At 34.1% G+C, this 24,147-nt stretch overlaps 1 protein-coding gene and 1 long non-coding RNA gene across 2 annotated transcripts in view; both read right to left on the reverse strand.

Annotated features, from left to right (window-relative positions):
• Positions 1–24,147, reverse strand: part of form3 (FH2 domain-containing protein formin 3) — a 139,932-nt gene that overhangs the window by 106,886 nt on the left and 8,899 nt on the right. The gene's annotated exons all lie outside the window — the stretch shown is intronic.
• On the reverse strand, positions 3,210–5,390 carry LOC148282383 (uncharacterized). The gene is made up of 2 exons (XR_015822110.1): positions 4,336–5,390; positions 3,210–4,147 (listed from the first exon to the last, which is right to left on the reverse strand). It is a non-coding gene; the product is annotated as an uncharacterized LOC148282383 (long non-coding RNA).

Genomic DNA, 24,147 nt, shown 5'->3' on the forward strand with positions numbered 1-24,147 from the left:
CTTTTTACACATGTACAATATTATCTATTAGGTAAACTAAATGTCACAAAAGTATCAGACAGTTTCATTGATAAATTTGACGAAAAATCGTATTTTTTAAAAAGTGTGGCGACTATCCCACTTTTACCCTGGATGTTACGTGACACCTGCAAGCTTGCATTTGGGGATGTAAATTTTTCATTTGTTGAATAGAGGAATAGTAAACATTTTATTCAATAGAGGAATAGTAAACGCTTCTTCTACAGGTAAAATCACTAAAATGTTTTTCCCAGCGCTGGCTGATGCAGCAAACTTCCGTCATCATCACCAAAGTACTTTCGAAACGACTCAAATTTTAACCGGACACGGAGCTATGAGAAGTTATCTATATAGGTTTAAATTAGGGAATGATGACTATTGTCCATGCGATGATATTTTTTCACAGAGTATCGAACATCTGTTATTTCAGTGCCTATTTTTCAGTTTGCAACGCCATAATCTTGAAGCAGAATGCAGGAAAGATGGAATATCCTTAACAGATATACACACGTAGTTAAAAGTAGTTATCACGCGCCATTGTTTTTGTATTTTGCAACACTGGTGATTGGACTCAAAAAGGTAATAAACCAAAATTAGTGATCGAACATCCCATTTCCAAGACAAACAAAAACCATTTTTCCGAGTACCTTAGCCTTGTACATGACACGTAAGGCTACTAAATACAGGGGTTCAAATATATATATAAATAAAAAAAGTAAACATTTCAAATAAAAGCTTAAAAAGAGATAGTTTAAAAACAGTCATTATTATGCAACGCAAACCTTGGCAGTTTTGTGATTGAATCAATATAAAGAGAGATAATCCTTCAATTTGCTCGGACGGTATTTAATTTAATCTCTTTTAAATCTTGAATAGTAATGACGGGTAGTTTGTAGCGTTATCGCCAGAAAAGGTTAACCGAAGTGTTTCTTGTATTGCCTACAATCTACATCTACAATGCTTACGCGAACGTGACTCGTGTTACAATATTTCTCGCGATCGCAGTTCGCGGCTCCGAACCCGAACCGTCTTATTTTTCGACCAGAAGATTAATTTAACTTCCAACATAATCCGGATCAGCCGACGGATCGTCGCTCGGGGCAGCCAATAAACTATATTAGTAATTTAATCATTTAACAGAGTTTATTGCTCGCCATGTTTAGTTCGATTATGGAGAAAAGGTCAAGAGAAATAGCTCCCATAAAAAATAAAGGCTTTGTTGCCTATCGGTGAATGAAAACTAATTATTCCGCCTTGACCGATCACTCGGCGAAGGATGAAAATGCAACCGAAAGTACGGCTAATGAGGCGCGCTGAGGATTGATGAAAGTTTATTTTTTAATTTGGGTAACAACCGACGACAAAATAAAATCAAAATATTATAGTAAACTGCGAACGCATAAATATAGTTAAATGTATTCTACAATATAATCAGTTTTATTTCTCTAAATATAAGCGCAATAACCTGTATATCTATAAGTGTTGTAAGCTCCGGGTGCATAAGGAGAGCCTCCCATCGGACCGTATTACGGGAAGGTTAAGGTAAGGACAGGATGCCTCGCTCTACATAGAATCAAAACTACCACGGCCAAACATCATTATACTTACATAGGAGGAAAGCTTTTCAATGATTTACCACATACGTCAAGAAATAAATTAAGAAAAATTTAAGGATAAATTAAAGAAAAGCTTCCTGACATAATTAACATTAACCGTATTTTGAAAATAAAGGTGACTGTATAATATATGCCTGTGTTTATCGATTTATACATTTTGAGTTTTTATTTATTTTAAAAATTTGTTATTAGTGTTAAATTTTCTCAATTTTTACAACTGTTTAATTTTTTTATTTATCGTATTATTTTGTTTTGCATTTTCTGTTTATTTTTTATAATATTTTGTAAACTTGCCAAACGCAAGAGCCAGACTCTTTTTTGGCAAGTTCAACCTTAAGGGATCCATTTTTTTTACTGTATGTTTTGTTTTTTTTATGCTAGTAAAGGTTTTTATTGAAAAAAAAATAAAAAATCTGTTGATATTCTAAAGATTAAAAAATAAATCACTTGTAAATATAACTCGAGTGAACTGCAGGGAGTTAATCATACAAGTCGTGTGTAACGTATGCGGATTATACCCGCGGAGTGCCTCACCCGAGTAACTCGGTACGTCCGGTCTCGTCTCCACTGGCCCCACTGTCCCCGGCGACTGTGCCATATGGCGTGCGGCGTATGGCAGTACGTATTATGACAGTACGGCAGTATGGCGAGGCGCAGGATCGCGGTCAAGGCTCCGCTGTCAGCGCGAGTGGCGCCACCCGGGGGCCCGGAGGGCGCGAGAGGGTCGAGAAACGCCCGGGCTTTCGCGGAGGAGCGGACGCGGGATAAATTGCACATTCAAATACTTCGATAGCGATAAGCGCGTTCGTCTTCCGCGACAGCGGTCTCGCATTCGATTCCTAGCAAAGGTGACACAAAATATGCAATTGAAATGGCGGACTCGCGGACCGAGGCGAGGTCCGAGATCGAACGCAGTCCGTTTCTCGTTTTCCAACACGATTATCGTGTGAACTTGACCAAATAATGACAGATGCGATTAGCTTGTTCGATAACATTCGAGCACGTAGCTACGAGTAATAATTTATCCGTGTCCGGGCGGGCGATGAATACAACTCTGTGTGAAAAATAGAACTAGAATTCTGGACGAGCGCTTTCAACTCGATAGCTACTCTCAATAAAAATCCTCTTTAAAGGAAATCGAATGGAGAAAAATCAATAAATAATTAATATAATAATATATTAGTCTAGGCATCGAAAAGGCTTATGATCTGTCATTGGCTGGTTTGAGGCATGTAAAGAAAGGGGGAAACTAAACTATTTAAAACAGTGTTAAAAAAGTGTTAGTTTATTATTTTGTTTATATTTCGGTATCAAAAAGACTTGATTTACTTGTATTTAATTTTATTTTACTGTTGTTTTATTGATATATTAAAAAATAAATATATTTTTATGTAAACATTATTACATTGTGTTACCAAAATATTTAAAGAGAGAAATCCCTGCAAAAAAACTGCTTTTGCAGTTTGGCGGGAATTAAATAATTGTTCAAAAGAATGCTTATGTAAAAAAATTCAATAAAGTTCTGCCATTCTGCCTACGTTTGAACATCTGTATTTCTTTAATTAATCTATTTGATTTTTGTGAAGTTAAAGAGCCGAAACATTTATCACTGCGTGTGAGATTTATTTTATTTTTTTCACTTCTAGGCGATGTTTGAAAATATTCTTAAATTTTCATACTTCTTCGACCAGTTAGTACAACCGACAATATTTTCTGGCCTCGAGCGTTGTGATACATATGAGTATTTAGGTTGAATAATTCAGCCGAGAAGAGTTGAGGAAATATCAATATTTGAATATACCAACAAGAATGGCAAATTTTAAAATGTTTCGTTTTTAGGAAAGCGAAGGAATTTCGGTTGCAGATCTCTATAGAAACTTTTCCGCATTCGCTCTCGACTCATTCGAGAGAAGTTGTATTATTGATGGACATCAGTACACCAGTAGGTCTTCCGTCTCACTTGAAGAGATCGCGGCATTTTGCGTCCTGTTGCCAATTATAGTCTTTATTTCCGGTACTATTCTGATATATCTTAGATCCTCACCGATGCCCCTGCGTCGCGCTTCTGGGTTATGTCTTTCGACGTCAGCAGCAAGCGGGGATCATGCCATGTTATCCCGTTATGCAATGTGTCAAGTGGCCACTTAAAGCAGTCAGTGACAGGAAACAAACCCTGTAACTGCCTAGACTTCCATATTACCTTCTATCAAATGTTCTCTATCTCTGCTGTAATATTACTTTATTATTATTATTATCTTGCCTTCTTTGGTTGGCATTTTTCATATGCATTTTTATGGGTAAACTTCACAACAGAATCCCTTCTTCTTCCTATCTTATCTTATCCTAATCTTTCCTTATCCTTTATATCCCACTACGTCTGCTACAGTCTATTCGCGTCAGAGTGTTTCTTTTTTTTTTCTTTCTCGGGTGTCCCGCAAGGCTCTCACATGGGTCCATTGTTGTTCTCAATTATCATTAATAATATTAAAAATGTAATTTTGAACTCGCGTTATCTGTTGTTTTACATTTTATTTTTTGCACCACAACAGGTCAGGAGGCCTAATTACAGTGGTGAATTATATCACAGAGCACCCAGGCTTGAGAAAAATCACATTTTAATTTTCGTGTTCTCACCGGGAATCGAACCCGGAACCTTCCGTGCGTGAGTCAAGCGTCTTGACCACTACACCACGGAGGCCACCGTTTGTTTGCGGTTGACTTAAAACAATAACAACGTGTGTCGATTTCCGTCTTCTCCAAGTTGATATATCTAATATATCTGAATGGGGAAGGTGAAACAAACTTAGGTTTAATGTTTCCAAGTGTTCGGTCACGTCCTTTACTAGGGCTCAAAACACTATATTTTTTTAATATTTTTTTTTTACTTATTTTACTTTTTGTACATAATGTTATTTGTACATTGGCGTGTGTTATTTGTACAAAATGAATGACCAGAATCTGATACAAACATCGAATATTAAGGATCTGAGCGTTTTGTGAGCACCTTGACATTTCATGAACACATTGAGATAATCAGTGATAATGCATTGAAGATGTTAGGATTTGTTCCGCGTACTGTCAGGGTTTTTAAAAATACCTACGCACTGAGAACTCTTTACAACTCCTCGGTGCGAAGTAGATTCGAGAGTGGCTCGATGATTTGGGGGCCAAATGAACCGAAGTACTCTATTATGATAGAGAAAATCCAAAATAAGTTTCTGAGATATCTCTACATGGGAGAGTGCGGGTATTATCCTTGGCTCAACCCGACCGAGTTTATCCAGAGTGTGCATGGCTACAACAGTTTTAAGACTAAAAGGAATGTGTATTTGACTCCACATTTTTATCGATTGTTGCGCGGTATGATCGCTAATTTCGAGATTATGATGAGGATTGGTTTGTATGTTCCTGATAATTACCTAAGATAGCGTCAACATAGATTGTTTCATATTCCCATATACAGGACTAACCTACCGATGGTCATGCCTGTTGGAAGAGCTACCGCTATGCTGAACAACATCGCTCTAGATGTTGATCTGTTCCATGTATTCGAAGGGGATTTTCGGAGCAGGATTTTCCTACTATTTTGACAAGTCTCTACGTATTTTTTGTTTTTTTATAATATGTACGTCTTAAATTTTAGTTTGTAATGTATGTATTATTTTTAATAAATGAATTGAATTGATCCCACCTAACGCCCTGGGCCCTGGGCCTAACTATTATTATTTTGTAACGAGGTCATATTAGTTTTTTGTTTATTTTTGTTCATTAGTATGTTTAAAAATAGCGGTGTTTAGTTGTGAAAAACTGAAATTGGACTCATACATCACATAAATATGATTATGTGAATTGTTTATAAATCTCCGGTTTTTTTTCCAAATAAAAAACTTCCCGGGAGATGAGATCCAGTAGATGTTATACTTGTATACAATTTGGTTAAACTTAAAATATTATAAATAAATTAGTTCAGTCAGTTAACATAATAATAATTATACCTACATATTATGACCGAATCGGTTGAGATGGAACTCGATACCAAAAATCCTGCTGTGCATAATATCACGTTTACATTGTGTTTTTAGTAAAATATTTGAATTCGATGGGTCGAGATGTGACATGAAAGTGAAATGAAGTAAAAACCAGAATTCACACGCCAGCCCATTGCGCATGTTTACTCGTGTAATTTACGTGCACACTTTCCGCAACCAATATTTGTATTACAATACAATAATTGAACAGTTAATTCGTAAAATTCCGCTTGGCGTGACATTTTTATCGTATTTTAATATTTATGTCTCTTTATCCTATGGCAGGCAAACGCACTAACCGCACGACTAATCTCCATTCAATTTTTTTTGGGGATTTTCGCCGGAGAGTAGCCGTCGAAAAACTTTAAAAAAGAATATAATAAATATCTATCGACCCTAATTTTACCGTGTCATGTGGATTTGGACGATAAACATGAAATGGACCAATGGTAGTTCGAGATGAAATGAGATTTTAGGCCGAGTGCCGGATTTTATTGCTTTTAAAATAATATAGCGTATTGGAATCACATGAAAAACTTACTTAAAAGCGCCCACGAGTAAATAGCAATTTGTAGCGCAAACAATAGTCCCGAGACGTCGCCACTGAGATAGACGGGCATCTCCGGGGAATAATGATCACTTCCATCACCGCGAGCAGCCGCCAGCGCCAGCGGCCGCATTGTCCTCGTGCGAACACGCACGGACAGGACCTTGTGGCTATAGCCATTTGCTCGACGTGAACGTGTCGCTCTCGCACGTTTTTCCTGCCTGCATTTTCGGCAGAAAAAAAAACATTTTTATTATGTGGTTCGTTATTTAACAATACCAATACATGTTGGTATAAAATAAATAGTATTTTTTTCGCTCGAAATAAACGCCGTCGTGTAATCATTTTCGCAGCGCTCACGTATGAACTGCGACCGAATCTTCGCATTGTCGATTCGGATATTTGGCAATCCGAATGAGTGGATGTCGGATAAACGGAATTCTGCCGTAAATAATTTTAAAAACTAATTTGCGTGTAATATTTTGTGTTTTAAAATCTAAAAGACCAACATTTTAACGTACCAAACTTTTCAAGGAAATGCAAAGATCTTGTAAAGAAATTCGATTATCAAAATAAAAACGTCGGTTTATCGTCAATAAGTTTATCTGCCTCTTTTGATTTATGAATCATTTGCCGAACAATGTCACCGCGCTGGTCGGCTGGTGTAAGCGCACTCCGCCGGCGCTGGCGGTGATAATAAGAACGATGATTGGTTATCGACAAGGTGTTTGTTACCTTGCGCGAGGAGCGAGCTCATGCGCCATCCAGCCGCGCAGAGGAAGTGGTACCCGTGACCGGTGGAGCGGTAACAATAACAGTAACAGCAAAAAACACCACTTGCTTACTTTAGGAGATCGCCGTCTACTGTTGGACATGGGGGTGCTTCATGACATACTCAGTGGACGCCTTGATAGTCCGGCTCTTTTGTCAGAGTTATCATTAAATGTCCCCGGCTACCGCACCCGTCACACGTCGAGCTCTCTATTTCATGTGCCAGCAGTTCGTACGAACTATGCCCAGAACTCTCCACTTATACGTTTTGCTAGTGAATATAATTTGAACTTTCCCCTTATTGATCCATTTGATTGTAAAAAAATAACATTTAAAATGCGCGTCTTAAAACATTCTTTTTTGTCTTATACTTAGTTTCAATAATAAAGTTTTATTTTATTTTATTAAATTTTATCTCTATTTCTTAATATTTTATATATATTTATATTTTCGATACCTGACACCCTCTTTCCAATATAACACCCACACACCCACCCTCTCACTCACTTACACTCACACAAACACACTAGTATGTATTGTACGTGTATTTAATGTATTTCTGTGGATATCTGTCATTGGTTTTATTCTCTGTATATGTTATTTGTTATATTTGTATTACATGTATTACTGTTGATATCCCCAATAAATAAAAAAAAAAAAAAAAAAAAACAGTGACAGTAACAGAGAGCGGCGGGCCTAAGGTTAACCTCCGCCCGAAGCAACTCCAAATCTCTACATACAAGGAGACCTACTTGTACGTTATTTGGATGGGGAATCGCGACAAGGCTCTTTCTGTAATATTCATTTCACGTTTTTTCATACCCGCTTGGTTCGCATTTCGCATTTATTCCGATAATATGTTTCGTATAAAATTTGTATTTGAAGGACCTACTGATTTTTAATTAGGAGATAAGGCTTGCACACATTATCTTCTTTTAAGTACATTATGCTCTACATATTAAATGGTGAGGTATGTGAAATCAGATTATTCGTTTGGAAGGAGAGAGAAAGAGGAACCGGGAAAGAAAAAGGGATAAAAATATTTCTATTTTAAAAAAAAACAGTAAAATTCAGAGTTCAGGATTCTAATATCTAAATACAAAAATATATGATTTTAAATATTATTATATTCGCACGCATTGCGTTGCCTCGAATTTTACGTTTGAAAGTACAGCAAAATTCTAACTATCCGGATTAATAAGTGCTAGACGTTATCTCATAAAAACGTAGGTACGCATAATAACTCTTAAAAGGCTGTGATAAAAAAATAAATCCAAGCAAAAGACGGAATATTCTGAAGTTCAGATATTTAAAAAAAAAGTAAGTGGAGACACGCCGTTTAATAATTCCATTTCTATAATTTATAAAAATATAATTTAGCCCTGTTTCATGTAATTTACACGCATGCACCCCCGCTCACTGCCAATAACGGACTGAATCTCTTTCACACTAACACCGGCCACAGAACAGCTTTTAATGTCTTCCTTGTTATGAGTTATACCTTCGTGCTCGCTCTTATACATATTTATTGCTGTATTGGCGTCACATTTATTCTTCGCGTAGTAAGGATAACTATTTTTTGTATTGAAATTCAGCTTATTTATAGAAATTTTACTTTCCATCCATTTTTTCCGTCCATTTAAAGATTACAAAAAATACAACTTCACGATTTAAAACAATGAGAGAGATAGGTATATCAAGTCTCGTATCGTATGTAGACTAGTGTGACATCACAGCCACACAAGAATTAAACGTGTTCAGTAAACGCGCCGGCCGCCAGGGCCCTTTTTTTAGGTATTTATTATTATAATATCTCCTTTATTTTTTATTTCCTGATAACGATCCTAATATTTGGCAATCCGGATGACGGGAGCTCGGATAAACGTAGCTTTACTGTAGTATAATCAATATCGAATGCTTCGATAAAAATGAGTTTGTTCTGTAAATTATAATTTGATTCCGAATCAATGGTCTGCGGTAGTAAACTATGTATCGGGCAAATTTCCAAATATAAACAACATTGTGGAGTTACGAAATTGTCACACCTCGCGCCTGTCGCAGGTTGTAGAGTCGACACTCAGTGGCAGGTATTTGATATTCTGATATTCTGATATTCCGATATTCCGATATTCCGATGTCCGGTCTCAGGTCTCGGGTCGGTTCAACGTTCATTAGCACAATATCTACAGTTTCTTCACGCACTTGTGCAGCAGGAGCCTTATGCTGGAAAGATGTGACATTTCGTCACCCCCTCGACAATAGTCGATTGGGCATCTCGATTGCTTCGTCATGATGCTATTCTTGAAAACCCTCCGACAATTCAATTACAAAGACGAATGAAAAAGTGGCAACACTAACAAATCCGCATTTATCTATGGCACACGTAAACTTTTATTGTTTCGTGTCGGACTTCTTGAATATTGAATTCATTGTTGAATATTTTGTTTACGGAATATTATGAAAAAAATAAAAGAAAATGTTTTGTCGAGATACTGCAACATTTAAAATTATTATTTGCCTTTGACGTAACACACATCTACGTGTTATTTGAAATATTTCATATTAATTTAATGGATTTCAAAAACATATTGTATAATATATTAAACTTCTGGATCGTAGATCTCTTACATATTTTGACTCGTATGAAGACTCTACTTCCTTTCATAGTTTAACTTATCTTACTAAACGTAGAAGCATTTCTGATCTGTCTTTAAAATTTTAAACAATTTTATCGATAGTCCATATCTCTTGGAGCGTATTTCAATCAATTGTCCCATAAAGTCAACACGACAAGTTCATTTTTTTATAATTCATTGTCAAAAAAAAATATGTTCAAAACTCGTTTATTTATCGTAGCTGCTCCAAATGTAATTTACTTTGTCCCCATTTGGATATTTTTAATACAAAATTTTGTGACTTCAAAAAAAAACTTTTTGAAACACTGTAAAATGAAACATTTGTCAGTGTGTAATAAGTTTATGTTCCTTTAATTATGTTTATTTTATTATAATATCAAAATTTTGAATTGGTCAACTATATTATGAAAATCCCTCTCCTCCACTCTATTTCCTCATCCCTTAACCTTTTTACGAGCTCTTTTTTTTTTCTCATGTCTTATACAATATATTATTTTTCTCTTTACTATGTAACTTGTTCTCTCATTATATTTGTGAAAAACTTTAACTGGATGTATGTAATATTTTTTATATTTATTTTTTTTTTATTCTTTAAGAAAAAAGAAATATTTGCGTTCTTATTATTTACCCAAATATTTAATTTTGAGGGCCATTTTCAACGAGTTGTAAATAACTCACTATTAGAAAATGGAATCAAATTGGGGTAGAGTGGGATTCGAACCACAGACCTTCGGTCCGGTCGGAAATTTTGTATTCTTATATAACAACTGTTGTTTTTCCTTAATAAATATATATATAAAAAATAAAAATATATCTCAATTACGTACTTTGACATTTACGAGCGATAAAATAATTTTAAAATCATGTTTCTAGTGAAACTTCATTTGATAATGGACTGAAAATAAGTACGGTTATATTTGTTGCACATTTATTGATACGCCATCATCATAACATTGATCAGTGTTGTTAATTTTAAGTTAAAATACAACAAAAATACCTACTCGTCATTTAAACATGAATGCCGAGCGTTTTACAAGAAAGAAGTTTGACAGCTGAAGATACGATGTCGCATTCGATTGTCAATGTCGAGTGCTTTGTGGCACTCGAGATAAAGTCGATTGGTTTTCAATCGACTGCATTCGTATGGGTGGTTCAAGAATGCCATCACTCGTCGAATTACGGAATTTGCATACGATTCTAAAAACGAACGAGTCGACAAATATCACTATTTATGTAATCTAAACAATACTTCGGGTGGGTATCCTAAAATCGGTGTCTGTGTGTGAAATAAAACCAGAATGAACGACTCGATAGCTATTCTCAGGTAAAAACCCTGAAAGAGAAAATTGAGTGAAAAAGTCCGCTTTGTACTATAGTGGTTAACGCATTAGTTCCTGGGAGGGTAGACATGAAATATTTATTTATAAGGTGGTTCTACATTATAATATTTCACTGACCCTGAACTGGTACTTGAAGTGTAAGACCGATCACCTTACCTTCACGTCACATATGGTCGAAATATTTACTTCATCTATTTATTTTATATTTCAAGTACAAATAATAAGTACTTTGGCGGACTTATTGCTAAAAGCAATATCTTCCAGCCAACCAAAAAACAGACTAGTCAAAAGAAGAGTTGGTCAAAAATTTGTACTAAAAACAAAATATCTATCAAAAGATACGTGAAAAAATCTAATTGAATAAAAATGTTGTTGCTGTTTTTTAATACGCTAAATTGAATGTTCCAATGCAGTGCCCTATGCACCACTGGTTACGGAAAGGGAAATGATGGTAATGATTTCCAAACCTTCGCAAAGAAATTCTGAATTTTTCCCCGGCGCGCGGGATAAATATTGGATATTTTTCCAACAAAAAGAAGAGAGAGATGAGTCGATAAAAAAAGAGTCTGATCATGTATTAACAAGACGAAATGCGTCACATTATACACTTTTGTAAATTTAAATTTTAAAAATAAAAGTAAAATTTTAATTCTACTAAATTGGATTTATCCAATAATGTATTTTATTTTGTATACAACCTTATCAAATGTTAATATGGAATTCTACCAATTATCTGCATACACAATAAAAAAGAGTTGAAACTGTGGAGAATATGAAAGTCTAGGCATTTACAGAGCTTATGATTCGTCATCGGCTGGGTTGAGTGATCCCTTTATACACTGTGTTTAGTTTTTGCCAATCTCTATAGAACAGAGAAAACTAACGACATCTATTATTGAAAATGGGTAAGTTTTCATAGACCTGGGAGAAGTTTACAATCGGAAGCTATGGAAGTCATATCATCACTATGACGGTATAGTCGAAGATGAATTCCCCCGAGCGATTTAAAAGATACGCTTTCGACCCTGTTCATATTATATCAACTAAACAAAGTTTTTCATTGAAGTAAATTTAATCGAAGTCTTCCCTTGAAAGCCTCTTTAAAATACGAAAGAGAAATAATTAAATTTTAATTTGAGTTTGAGCGCGGAGTAAAGTTTGACTGTTAAGACAGCATAATCTAGCGGAGATTTGAAAACTCGAGGAAGTTACAACGCGTGCATCAAATCATTTGACTGTTGAGATGACGTAATGCGTATCCGTTGTAAGGTGCACCGGTAACGCTTCGGAAGAAATTTTATTTGTTTAAATAGTATTTTTTTGAATATATTTTTTCTCTTATACAGCATACTTAATTTCTTAATATTTTTCCATGCTGTATTTCTAAATACTGTACTTTCTTTGGTTTATTTTTACTGTATTTCTTGAGTTGTATGTTCCACAGGTTGATACGCCCCCCTCATTCAGTATTCTGTACTCGACAGGGCACAGGCACTCGAGGTAGATTATTACATTGGACATCCAATCCTAGGACAACCTCCGCCTGACATTTCGGTTCACGGTTCGGCGGGCGGCGGGCGGCGGCGGCGCGCATTATATTGCTCAACACTTAACACTCTAAACAAGAAACTATTACTTCACCGACACCTTTTTATGCGCCTTGTCTTACGTCGAGTGACTTTGTCTGTGTCAAGATTAACGGAAATATTTCACCAGCTTCCTCGATATATACATTTCGATTTACATTTACTGGCACCGGCAATAAATACTCACCTATAAGGTAACGTAACCTACAATATTCCTGACTTGTTTTGTAGAATTAATCAAACGCGCATCGCATTGGTCAATTACGCAAAGCGACATTTCACACTACCGATACTGGTTTTGATTCTGTTATAAACTCGCACCAATTTATTGTCCGAACCTTTTGTATATTCACACTCTAATCTAGTTGCACTTGCAGTATACATGTAGCCAGGGCCGCTTTTAGCACTACCAGCGCCCTGGGCGGGATTTATAGGGCGACCCTTATCTTCCACCCCTTTAAACCCATACAAAAAAAGCAAGGTTTATAATGAAATAACCATTTATTTAAAAAAAATACTGATAAAATTGTACTTTTCTAGCCTTTCTATCAACGAACTCTTTTATGTAAATACTTAAGTTTATGTCTTCCGAAATTTCGTTTTCGATTGACAAAGATGCCAAGTTTGTCAATCTAGATTGAGATATTGTCGATCGTAGATAAGTTTTTATCAGTTTAAGCTTAGAAAAACTCCTTTCCCCACTAGCAACCGTTACAGGTATAGTGATCAATATTCGCAACACTATCCGTACATTTGGATACAGTTCTTGTAAGTTACGATCTTTCATAAAATTCAAAACAATGACAGGATTAAATACATTCTGATCAGGCAAAAATAATTTCAGACTTATGAGTTCATCACACAACATACAACCGTCTATATCAGATTTAGAATTTAATTACCACAGAGTTTGAGAAAGTCTGGTTTGTCCTGAATCTTTTTTACAGAAAAGAATATTAAACAGGAAAGACCAAGATTTCGTGTACTCATTTAATTTTTCAAATCTTTCACTGAGTGAAATTAGGCTGTAGAAAAATTCAAATTCAAATATCTTTTTTAGAGAAGTTATAGGCTCATCATGGGCCACTATAGCGAGTTTATTGCTAGATTTAGGAAATTTACGAGTAACTTGGACTCGCTCAATGAGCGAGAGGTTAAAATAGGGCGCCTGCAGCGCCCCTTTATATCTGGCACCTTGGGCGGTAGCCCAATTGCGCCCTACCCTAACGCCGCCACTGCATGTAGCGTAATATCGAAATGGCAACCAAATAACACGAGTAAGTCACTGAGGTAGGTATAATTAAATAGAGATGACGTTATATATAACGCGAGTTTAAAATCGTGTTCTAAAAATTATCGAACAACATTGCCGTGCAAAACGCGTACGTCGCGCCCTATGGCGTCGCTTCACATTTTCTTAGCGTATACAAGGAAAAACCTTATTTCTCACCAAATACAAGATAAGCTCCGGAACCTATGTCGAATGGAACACAAGTCGGGTGCTTAGTGCCGCATTTAGTGTATACATATATATCAATGCAGTAACTAGTTGATTATTTACATTTTTATCAGTCGCTACTCGCTACATAGTAATTGTATCATATCCTTTCGGGATATCGGTATGAATTACATTAAAACCCCGCTTCTTATCCGCCAGTGAGAGCAACACGGATTACTTACGCGGGAGTTACTTACTCATTAGATAAGTCGAAATATCAAAAGGTTTTTAAAATATATTTACTCATTTTGAGGGGTGTTTTCAAAATATAAATGATAAATAAAATTTATTCATTTAAAATGTTGTTATATAGGAGAATGCTGCGTATCTCACGGGCTGATCGAGTATCCAACGAAAGGGTACTGAATGCATATTTTTTTAAAATAGAGAACTGTTTCCAGTGTCATAGGACGAAAGGCCGCATATTTCAGCCATATATTTCGTGGAGAAAAATATGCCATTCAGTTCGTAGTGGAAGGGAAGATAATGATATATTGTGATGAGATAAGATAGAGGGTAGACGAAGTACAGGGCGTAATAGAACACGGTGGTTCAGGATCTCCAGCAGTAGTATGGAATACCAGGTGGAGCAATGCTCAGCAGAATGGCCCAGGATCGAGAGGAGATTCAAATGATGGTGAAGGTGTATGATAAAACGAATTATTTTAGTGGACAAGTGGGCATATGCCTCAGAGTAATATCTCACTAGAGAAACTCTTTAGATCTATTGCATAGATATATTTTTAGTTTAACAACAAACGTGTTACATATAGTTTCGGTGTGCGCTTGCAATTCTCGATCCGAGTACCTACGGCCCATTGTATTACTGTAATCTGTGGTTAACTTCATTGTTAAAATCACGGAATGTTTTTTCTCCGTATGGGCGACTTTATTCGCCAGTGGCGTGTAATTACTCTAAGGCATTATGTATTGCTTATCCATCTCCATTTGGAATCAATCCGCTTGTTTTACATTACGATTTCATGGACCCCGAGGTATGAATACATGTTCAAGTCGCAAAAAATATCGACATCGTCTTGAATAACCCGTAGACGGAATAATAAACAAAAATCGCCAAAATAACATTCCAGAGTCAACAGTGAACTGTCAACAGCCAGCGGACAGCAGACAGCGCTGCGTGTCGCAGAGAAATCCAAATATTGGTATGATGACTCCGTTTAGTTCCGGGGACTGTCGATAGTGTCGACGTGCCGATGTCGGTGGGCTGAGTACCGAGACAAGGTCGCCTCTGCTGAGGTAGCGGAGAGATCTTCTTCCTTCTTTGGGAGCGTCACAAGAAAGTGGATTTTCACTAAATGTAGATATGCATCTAACAGATAATATCAACAATAGGATAGTCGCATGGAGAAGTGAAATTTTTCCACAGTTAGGATTGTCTCTGATCTGAGGGTGAACAATAATTATAAGACATACTAGAACTACTGTTTCCACTTAAATAAACAATAATTCATGATATTGTTTAAGATTCATATTTTCTATTCGATGTCAAATTATTATTTTTTATCTGTTCAGCATCTACCGATATTTAGTTAATATTGGATTATAGAGGTTTGATAACAGACTGGGTCGACATCAAATATTTATTTGAAAAACGATGTTTTTACAATAGTATATTTTATCGTCCTTAGGCAGCGTAAAACTGATCATCTTACGTTCATGTAAACAAATTATCAAGGTACTCTGGGGTTAGACCATTTAAAGAGTACCGTATGTGCCATTTGATGCAGAAAGGGAATGTTGATTGTAGGTATACTTAATTTTGAAGAATTTGATTCTCACACATACATACATATCAACGATTTAAAATGCAATGCTTTCAAAATTGTAAACATCCTGTTTACACTTTGATTACCATTAAAGTGTTTATACAATTTTAAAATTAACTCTTAAAAGACTGAGAAATAATTCTTGTGCGCGCGGTGATGTTACATCGCGTTACCACAAGCAAAATACGGAATGTTCTTGAAGTTCAGACATTTGAAAAAAATCAAGAAACATGGAGACACTGTTTATTGATTCCTCTTCCATAATTTATAAAAAAAAACATATAGTTTAGCCCTGTTATAGGAAAATATAGTAAAAATCATGAATAGAATACATGCGTGCGTTCCTATCACTGTTAATAACCGACTGAAGCTGTTACACACAAACGTCCCAGTTTTCCTTGTTAGAGTTCTATCTTCGCGCTCTCTCTTATACCAACAAAACAAGATTTTCATCCGAAACCGAAACTGAATAACATAAGTTAAAAGTCACCTCAAAACGCCCAAATTTACGCGTTTTTGTTGTTAAACCTTACGAGTTTTTTCAAATAAGTGTTTAATCAAATTCATAATGAAATGAAAGGCATCAATCTAATGGTTCGTTGTTATGTTATGCATAAAAAATGGCTAGGCCTAGGCCTCAAAAGTCCTAGCCTTTGTTATCAGAACAACAAGAGAGTTTGAGTCTGTTGATGAATTAAAAATATTATACGTGACCTTAGTAAGAAGTCAGTTAGAATAGAATATCTCATTATGTTACCCAGATAAACAGTGTGGAGAAGGTCCAACACAAGTTTTTAAGATTCATGAATTTCAAATTAAACGTTCCAATTGAAGAGCTAAACTATACATGTTTAACGAAGCAGTTAAAATTAATAATTGTTAGTGATAGAAGGGAAATTTAGATTTAGTGCTGCTTTTCAAGTTATTAAATAATGTTCTTGACAGTCCCAAACTTTTAAATTGTGTAAATTTTTATGTGAGACAGCGTGGGACGAGACAAAATACTTATTTTGCTGTTGATTTGCATAGTTCAAACTATGCTTAACCCTTACGCTGCTACGCAGTTTTTCAAGAATCTAATCAGAAATCTTATTATTAATACATTTTTAAAATATTTTATCGAATACGTTGTTTTCCAAACACACTACTGTTTTAAAAATTAATAGCAATTCCAAGAAAAATCTTCTATTTCATAAATATCTAATTCAAGCCCAGTGGAGTGAGCAAGATAGATAACTCGTGCCACCCGCAACACATTCTCGTACAGCGGTTGTAAACCCTTTCTTAATCGAAATAAAAAACAAACAAAAATTATCTCGCACAGCAATCTAAAGGCGCATTGTTTTAATAGTTATTATTGAAACGACAGTATTATGATGGTTTTTTTTGTTGATTGCGGGGCAAAGTGCCCTCATTATCAAACCTACCATTTCCATGCATGCTAAACAAAATTTGAGTAAAATATACCTTGGATGATTCATATGAACAAGTGACGTCGTTCAAAGTAGTTCGTTTTTATTAAAATATTTTATATTATTTTTTATTAATTTTCAAAAAACTTTGCTGTACACAATTTAATGTTCAAATTTTTACTGCGCGTAAGAAAACATTTTTTGTATTAAATTTTCCGTAGGGCTGAAATAGGTACGAAACTGAATAATAACCCGTCGAATAAGTCATTTTTTTGTTTTGAAAATGTTTTATACCACTGACGGTTAAGTGCAACAAGCAGTTCCCGAATTCATTTACCTTTTGGGGATTATGACGTCAGCATCAGTCTAGTTAGAACTTTATGATAGGGATTAACAACAACGATATATCGTTGCTTAGCAGTCTAAGGGTTAATACTCACCTATTCCACGGCTCCACATGTTAGCAAACAAACATGGAAACTTAGATTTATTTAATTTATCTTTATACAAATTAGAATCATTAATTTTTAATCACTTCTTTTCTAAATTATAAAAATGTACTAAGTGTTATACTTGTTACTTAGATACTTTTTATATTTAAACTCTTAATTTAAGTTAATTTGCTGCATACCTATGTTATAATTTCTTATTTAATTTTCCTTTATTTTTCATTATTTTCTGCTGATTTTATTTTATGTATCTATATTTTCTACACTTATGCACAGGTGTTATGTTTCATTATAATTGTTTTTCAATATTATATTATACTTTTTCAAAGGCGTAAGCCGTCGAAATAAATAAATACATCGTATAATTTATATGTAACAGTTTTTCAGTGTCCGGAACTATAAAGGAATTACAAAAATATAAATATGAAAGATCTAAGAACACACAACGAGTCGCGAGCCAAAAGAGATGTGCTCGAGTACAGCCTAACGTAATCCGACATATCTCGACCGCGGGTTTCGGTTAATTTTTGGCCGAAACTCGTTTTATTGACCGAAACTGGGCGAAACTGAAACTTCAATTGGTCATTAATAATAATTACTTATTGCCATTTCATTGATCTGCTAATTTATCGAAGGGTATTACAAATTAATTTGATACTAACTCTAATTGAATTACGTGTACAACATATTAAAAAAGCCGTTGTCTTTATATTTTTTACGTCTTTGATACGATGCGGTTCCGCGTAAGGAACAATAAACTGAATATAATATGCCTTTATCAATGTGAAACGTTCAATTATTGAAAGGCGAATTCCGACCACTAATGTCAGCGTTAGTGGGTGGAACAAACTGCGGTTAGACAATTCTGCTAATCTCCCAATACATATCTCTATTATCTCACTTCACTCTTTTTCACATATTCACAATGGACTAAAATATACCGGGTATGCCAAAATGACATACTCATTCTTAGAACCATTACACTTCTCGGATGTTTGTTACAATGTCGCTGTGTTCAAGGAAATACCACCAGTGCAGTGGTACATGGAAAATAACAAAACTAATCACGCAAGGATTTTTTCTCTACGCGTTGTTTAATTTTTACCTAAAGAAACTTGGCACGTTTTTGACGTAAAAAACGGGTAAAATAAAAGCGTTTCACAGGTTGGACTTCGAAGATATGAATTGAAATTTTCGATTACTTTGTTTTATTTTTTATCTTGTTTTGATTACATTTATGAGCAGACACTATTTATATATTCTAATGGTTAAAATATATTCAAGTAAATGGCTATTCTTTAATTTTAGTTGTATTATTTTTCTCTATTTTTTTACTTTAAAAAATATATTTTTTAAACCATTTAATCTGGTTTTGTTGATTTTTTTCTTTTCTATCTTGTTAATAATATCAAAAACAAAATAATATATGTTCATTATTTTACATGTATACAGTATTATGTCTGTACTCTTTTATTTGATTATTAATTAAAACTAATGTCTGAGAACCCGATGACAAACTATTATTGTATAGTTTATCGGGACAAAATATGTTTTAATACTTTGTTTTCTTTTTATAATGTATTAATATTGAAAAAAAAAAACGGTTAGTTATTAAATTGAAATTTACTTAAAATCAGTGATACAAGAATAATATCTGATCTGTTTTTTTTTTTTTAATAAAATTGTTAATAATCTTTTTAATGTTCCAGATTTGGTTAAATGTATTAATTTAGATGTGCCTAGTAGGCCAATGAGGCATCATATTTACTTATGACTACTGATATATTAATATCTAAGTCTTATACCCACAATTATTCTCTGTTCCCGAGAATTCACTCTCTCGGGAACAAATTCACTGATGACCAAAAAATATAAATATTTACAAAAACTTTATAAAATTTCAAGACAATTATTTAAAAAAATATATTGAACAGTATTTTAGTTTCTGGTATTTTCATTTGTTTTTTATGTACGTATTTTTTCATTTTAATTGTATTTTTATATTTATAAATTGTTTTTTTTTTTTTAAATATATTTTTTATTAAATTGAACACATATTATACATAATTATATACAATATTCCCAAGGAGTTTTAAAAAAAAAAACTCATTTAGGGACATACAGATAACAAAATTATTTAAAGACGTTTTTATATTTTAAACTATAATATTATTTACAAAAGCAGAAAAATTAAAATTATGATATACTACAAATTAAAAAGGGTATGAAAAATACTTAAAATAACAAAATAAACATAATACTAGGCATGGAAATAAATTCAAAATGATGTTTACATTATGCAATCTGGGAAAGAAAATTTAAAAAATATGAAAAGTTTAAAAATTACATGCATGTATATATACAAACTGAACTAGTACAAAATAAAACTATTTTTTTTAATTAACAAAATATGCGCACACCCAATACAGGTTATTTTTTTTAATCAAAAACGTATTGAAATTATGTATACAAGCTAATATACAATATACAATAAACTTATACGTGCAGTATCGTCTCTCTATGAGGAGAGTTCAGCGTGTATAAGAGTTAATGGGGGATTTACATCTTGGTTTGCGATCTCAAAAGGCGTGAAACAGGGATGTGTAATGTCACCATGGTTGTTTAATCTATACATGGACAACTGTATGAAAGAGATAGAATGTATGGGTATTGGAGCAAAAATGGATAATTTTTCAGTAAGCTGCTTGTTGTATGCTGACGATGCTGTTCTGTTAGCAAGCAGCAAGGCTGATTTGCAGCAAATAGTCTCTAGAATGTATGATGTATGCCTGGAGAGCGAATTGGCGATGAACGAAAGTAAGTCAAAAGTGATGGTATTTGAAAGGGATAGTGAGGTTACTGACTGCATAATAAATGTAAACAACGAATGTCTCGAGCAAGTAGAAGAATTTGTGTATCTGGGAAGCATGTTTTCAAGAGATGGAAGAGTAGAAAAAGATGTTGAAAGAAGAGTGAATGCGGGCAACAAAATGAACGGAGCACTAAGCACAGTAATTTCTAATAAAAATATGTCAATCGAAGCTAAACTGGCAGTGCACAACGCAGTTTTAGTCCCAACACTTATGTATGGAAGTGAAACATGGAACTGGCAGAGGAAGGATGAAAGCCGAGTGAACGCGGTTGAAATGCGATCTCTTAGACGAATGTGTGGGAAATCAATGTATGACAGGGTTACGAATGATGAAATCAGGCGAGAGTGTAAATCTGAGACAAGTATAATTGATAAGATTAAGAAAGGGTCTCTGAGATGGTTTGGTCACGTAGAACGAATGGACGACGAGAGAATGGTAAAACAAGTATATATGGCAAAAATGAACGGCAACGTTAGACGAGGACGACCAAGGAAGACGTGGCATGATCAGATAAACCAAAATCTTAAGTCTGGTCATGTCAAAAGCAGACAGAACCGAAGGGCATGTATGACAAGATGTATGAATGTGGAAGAGGCTAGGAGTGTATGCCAGGATAGACGTGTGTGGCGGTCCATTCTCTCTGCCTACCCCTACGGGGAAATGGCGTGATGGTAGTAGTAGTAGTAGTAGTATACAAGCTAAAAAAGTATAAAAAAACACAAATAACATTTCAATAGTATTAAAAATTACATATACAAGCAAAAACGGTAAAATATTAAAAGTTATTTGTTCAAGATGCGCATTCTCTGGATAAACTAACATTATTTATTCAAAGTACTTCTGGAAAAAATAATTCTTCAATTCGCACGTCCTGTTTCTATATTTTGAAATTGGTACTTTAAATTTTTGTGGCAATTTATTAAATTCCTCGAAACCTATGTATTGTAAAGATCTAGTACCAAACTTCGTAGACTTCACAGATCCAATATAAATATTATTTTTTGATCGAGTACTGTACCGATGGATGTCTCTAATGAAAGCGGGCTTTATGTTACTGTGCATTGAGTCGAGAGTAGTATTAATGATAGTGTCAGTTATCTCGAAATAGGAAAGCATGCTAAAAGGCTAAAAAACCTCTATATATGTAAATCAAGGCCAAACATGTCGCGTTTTTGTGGGGAAATATTTTTTGATAATTTATTTACTTAAGTTATGTATGAAAACATTTCTCCGCAATATCCATATTGATTTTAAAAATATGTATAGTTAATTTTTCTAAATCCAATTAATGTATTTTTATCAGTATTCGAAGTATGTGATATTTCCCTATTTACGGTGCCTAGGCCACTATGTAGACATTTCTTTGAACGAATAAGTATATTCATGTAACTGAAAAATCGGGTTATTTCAAATGTGAAAAAAAGTTTACTGAAATTGACAGAGCACTAGTATTACCTACTCTTACTCGTCTACAAACATTTGGAAATACTAAAAATAGGAAATATTCTGTTGATTAGAATACTCGTAACTCTAATTTGAGCATCGGGCATCCACTTGACAAAATTCTCGTGTTTATTGTTTTTATGTAAATACAGGATGCGAAGAACAAACAAAACGACAGTATCAGCAGAAACATGTGCTTTTTCAATGAGCTGTAATACGAATACGTGAAGTAGTGAAAGACTGATCACTTTACTCTAATTTTTTTGTAAATGTGTTGCCATAATCGTGCTGATGAAGTGTTCTGTGTTCTGTGTTCTGTGTTCTGTGTTCTGTGTACGAGTATGTGGAGGTTAATCTATTTTTGTACTAGATGCACGAATGGAAGTTCTTCCGAAGGTCTTCTTGTAAAGCGATTATACTATGGCAGGAGTGTCGGTGATCTGTGTGTAAGTTCGCCATATTTAGATACAAAGAGGAAGTTCAGTGGTTTTAAAAACATTTTTAGTTTTGTAAATAGACTATCAAAATAAGCAACAAAAAAAATATATTTTAATCGTAATTTAGAAAGTACCCACCGAAACTTCTAAATTACACCGCCCGCGACGTCACGAGTTCAGGCCGATGAGTGTTTTTGACATTTAAAAGTTAAACCTTGTTTAAATAATTATTTGTAGTCACTTAACGTCAAAAAACGCTAAACATCGAAAAACATGTCTACCCCGGAAACAAGAAGTCCGTTTCCGGTTGCCACAACAACATAAGAACACTATAATTTATTGGCGTAAATAAGTGGCTACTTAAACCCATAACGTTGCGAAGTAGCTCATTTATATTTATTTATGCTTTATTAAGTTAGTTTATATTCGTAGAACTGATGTAAACTTTAAGTATCATAAAAAAATCAAGAATACCTTTGTTTTTTTTAAATCAATTGGAAGGCCTTTTATTTCTTCAGATAACTCACTGTACAGTTTCAATCCCTTGTACAGTTTCAATCCCTTGTACAGTTTCAATCCCTTGTACAGTTTCAATCCCTTGTACAGTTTTAATCCCTTGTACAGTTTCAATCCCTTGTACAGTTTCAATCCCTTGTACAGTTTTAATCCCTTGTACAGTTTTAATCCCTTGTACAGTTTCAATCCCTTATACAGTTTCAATCCCTTATACAGTTTCAATCCCTTATACAGTTTCAATCCCTTATACAGTTTCAATCCCTTATACAGTTTCAATCCCTTGTAGAGTGCGCTGAGTTTTGGGACTCAGTTTTTCTCCCTTTTGTTTTTTTTTCAATATTGATTTATTTAAAATATTACACGTAAAGCTCATTTATAACAACTAAATTATATTATTACATTTTTAAAAAAAGCTGTTCCTCACCAATAAAGAAACAAGCTCTTGCGTTTGGAGAGGGACTTATACTGACTTAATATTAAAGTATTTTAAATAACACAGCGTCGGTCGTTGCGCCGGCAATATCTGTGCGTATTTTTATAAGAGTATTTTTAACTTCTTATTAAGATTAAACTATTTTGTTTCAAAAAAATAAAGTTGAATATTTTGTCAAAATAAAATGACGTATTTTTCCCTTTTGTCACCAATAAAAATGTATTTAAAAATAACATCTATCATCAAAAGAAACATTGTTTAAATTTAGGAATTACGATATTATTTTGGTATCTGATTGACTTATTCATATCAAATTTGTTTATTTTTTCTTCTTTGTATGTTTGTGTAGTATAATCTATTTTGTAAATTGTGTTTTCTGTATGAACTTAAAACTAATATAGATTTATAAATGAATTATAAATATAAATCAATAATTTATGTAGATTTTCCGTATTGAATGTTAATGGTTTCATTAAAATTACTTTGATGATAATCTTATATTCCTTTAACAAATATTAAAAAAATCATTTTCGTACGTTTTCGAGAAACTTTGCTGTACAATAAAATGCTCTAATTTTCACAACGTGGAAAAAAAATATATCCATATTTCCATAGCACTGAACTTCCTCATTCTCGAGGGTTGTCAGTAAAAATGCCTGAATTGAATAATTCAGTAGTTTAACTCACATTTCTGGTGAGAATAATTGTCGGCAAGAACCACTCCCTTATCCGAGCATTCCTGTATTGTGCCTACTTA

This window comes from Micrasema longulum, unplaced genomic scaffold (assembly GCF_059751315.1).
Source record: "Micrasema longulum isolate JH-2025_06_02 unplaced genomic scaffold, ASM5975131v1 h1tg000334l, whole genome shotgun sequence".
Classification (NCBI taxonomy): domain Eukaryota; kingdom Metazoa; phylum Arthropoda; class Insecta; order Trichoptera; family Brachycentridae; genus Micrasema; species Micrasema longulum.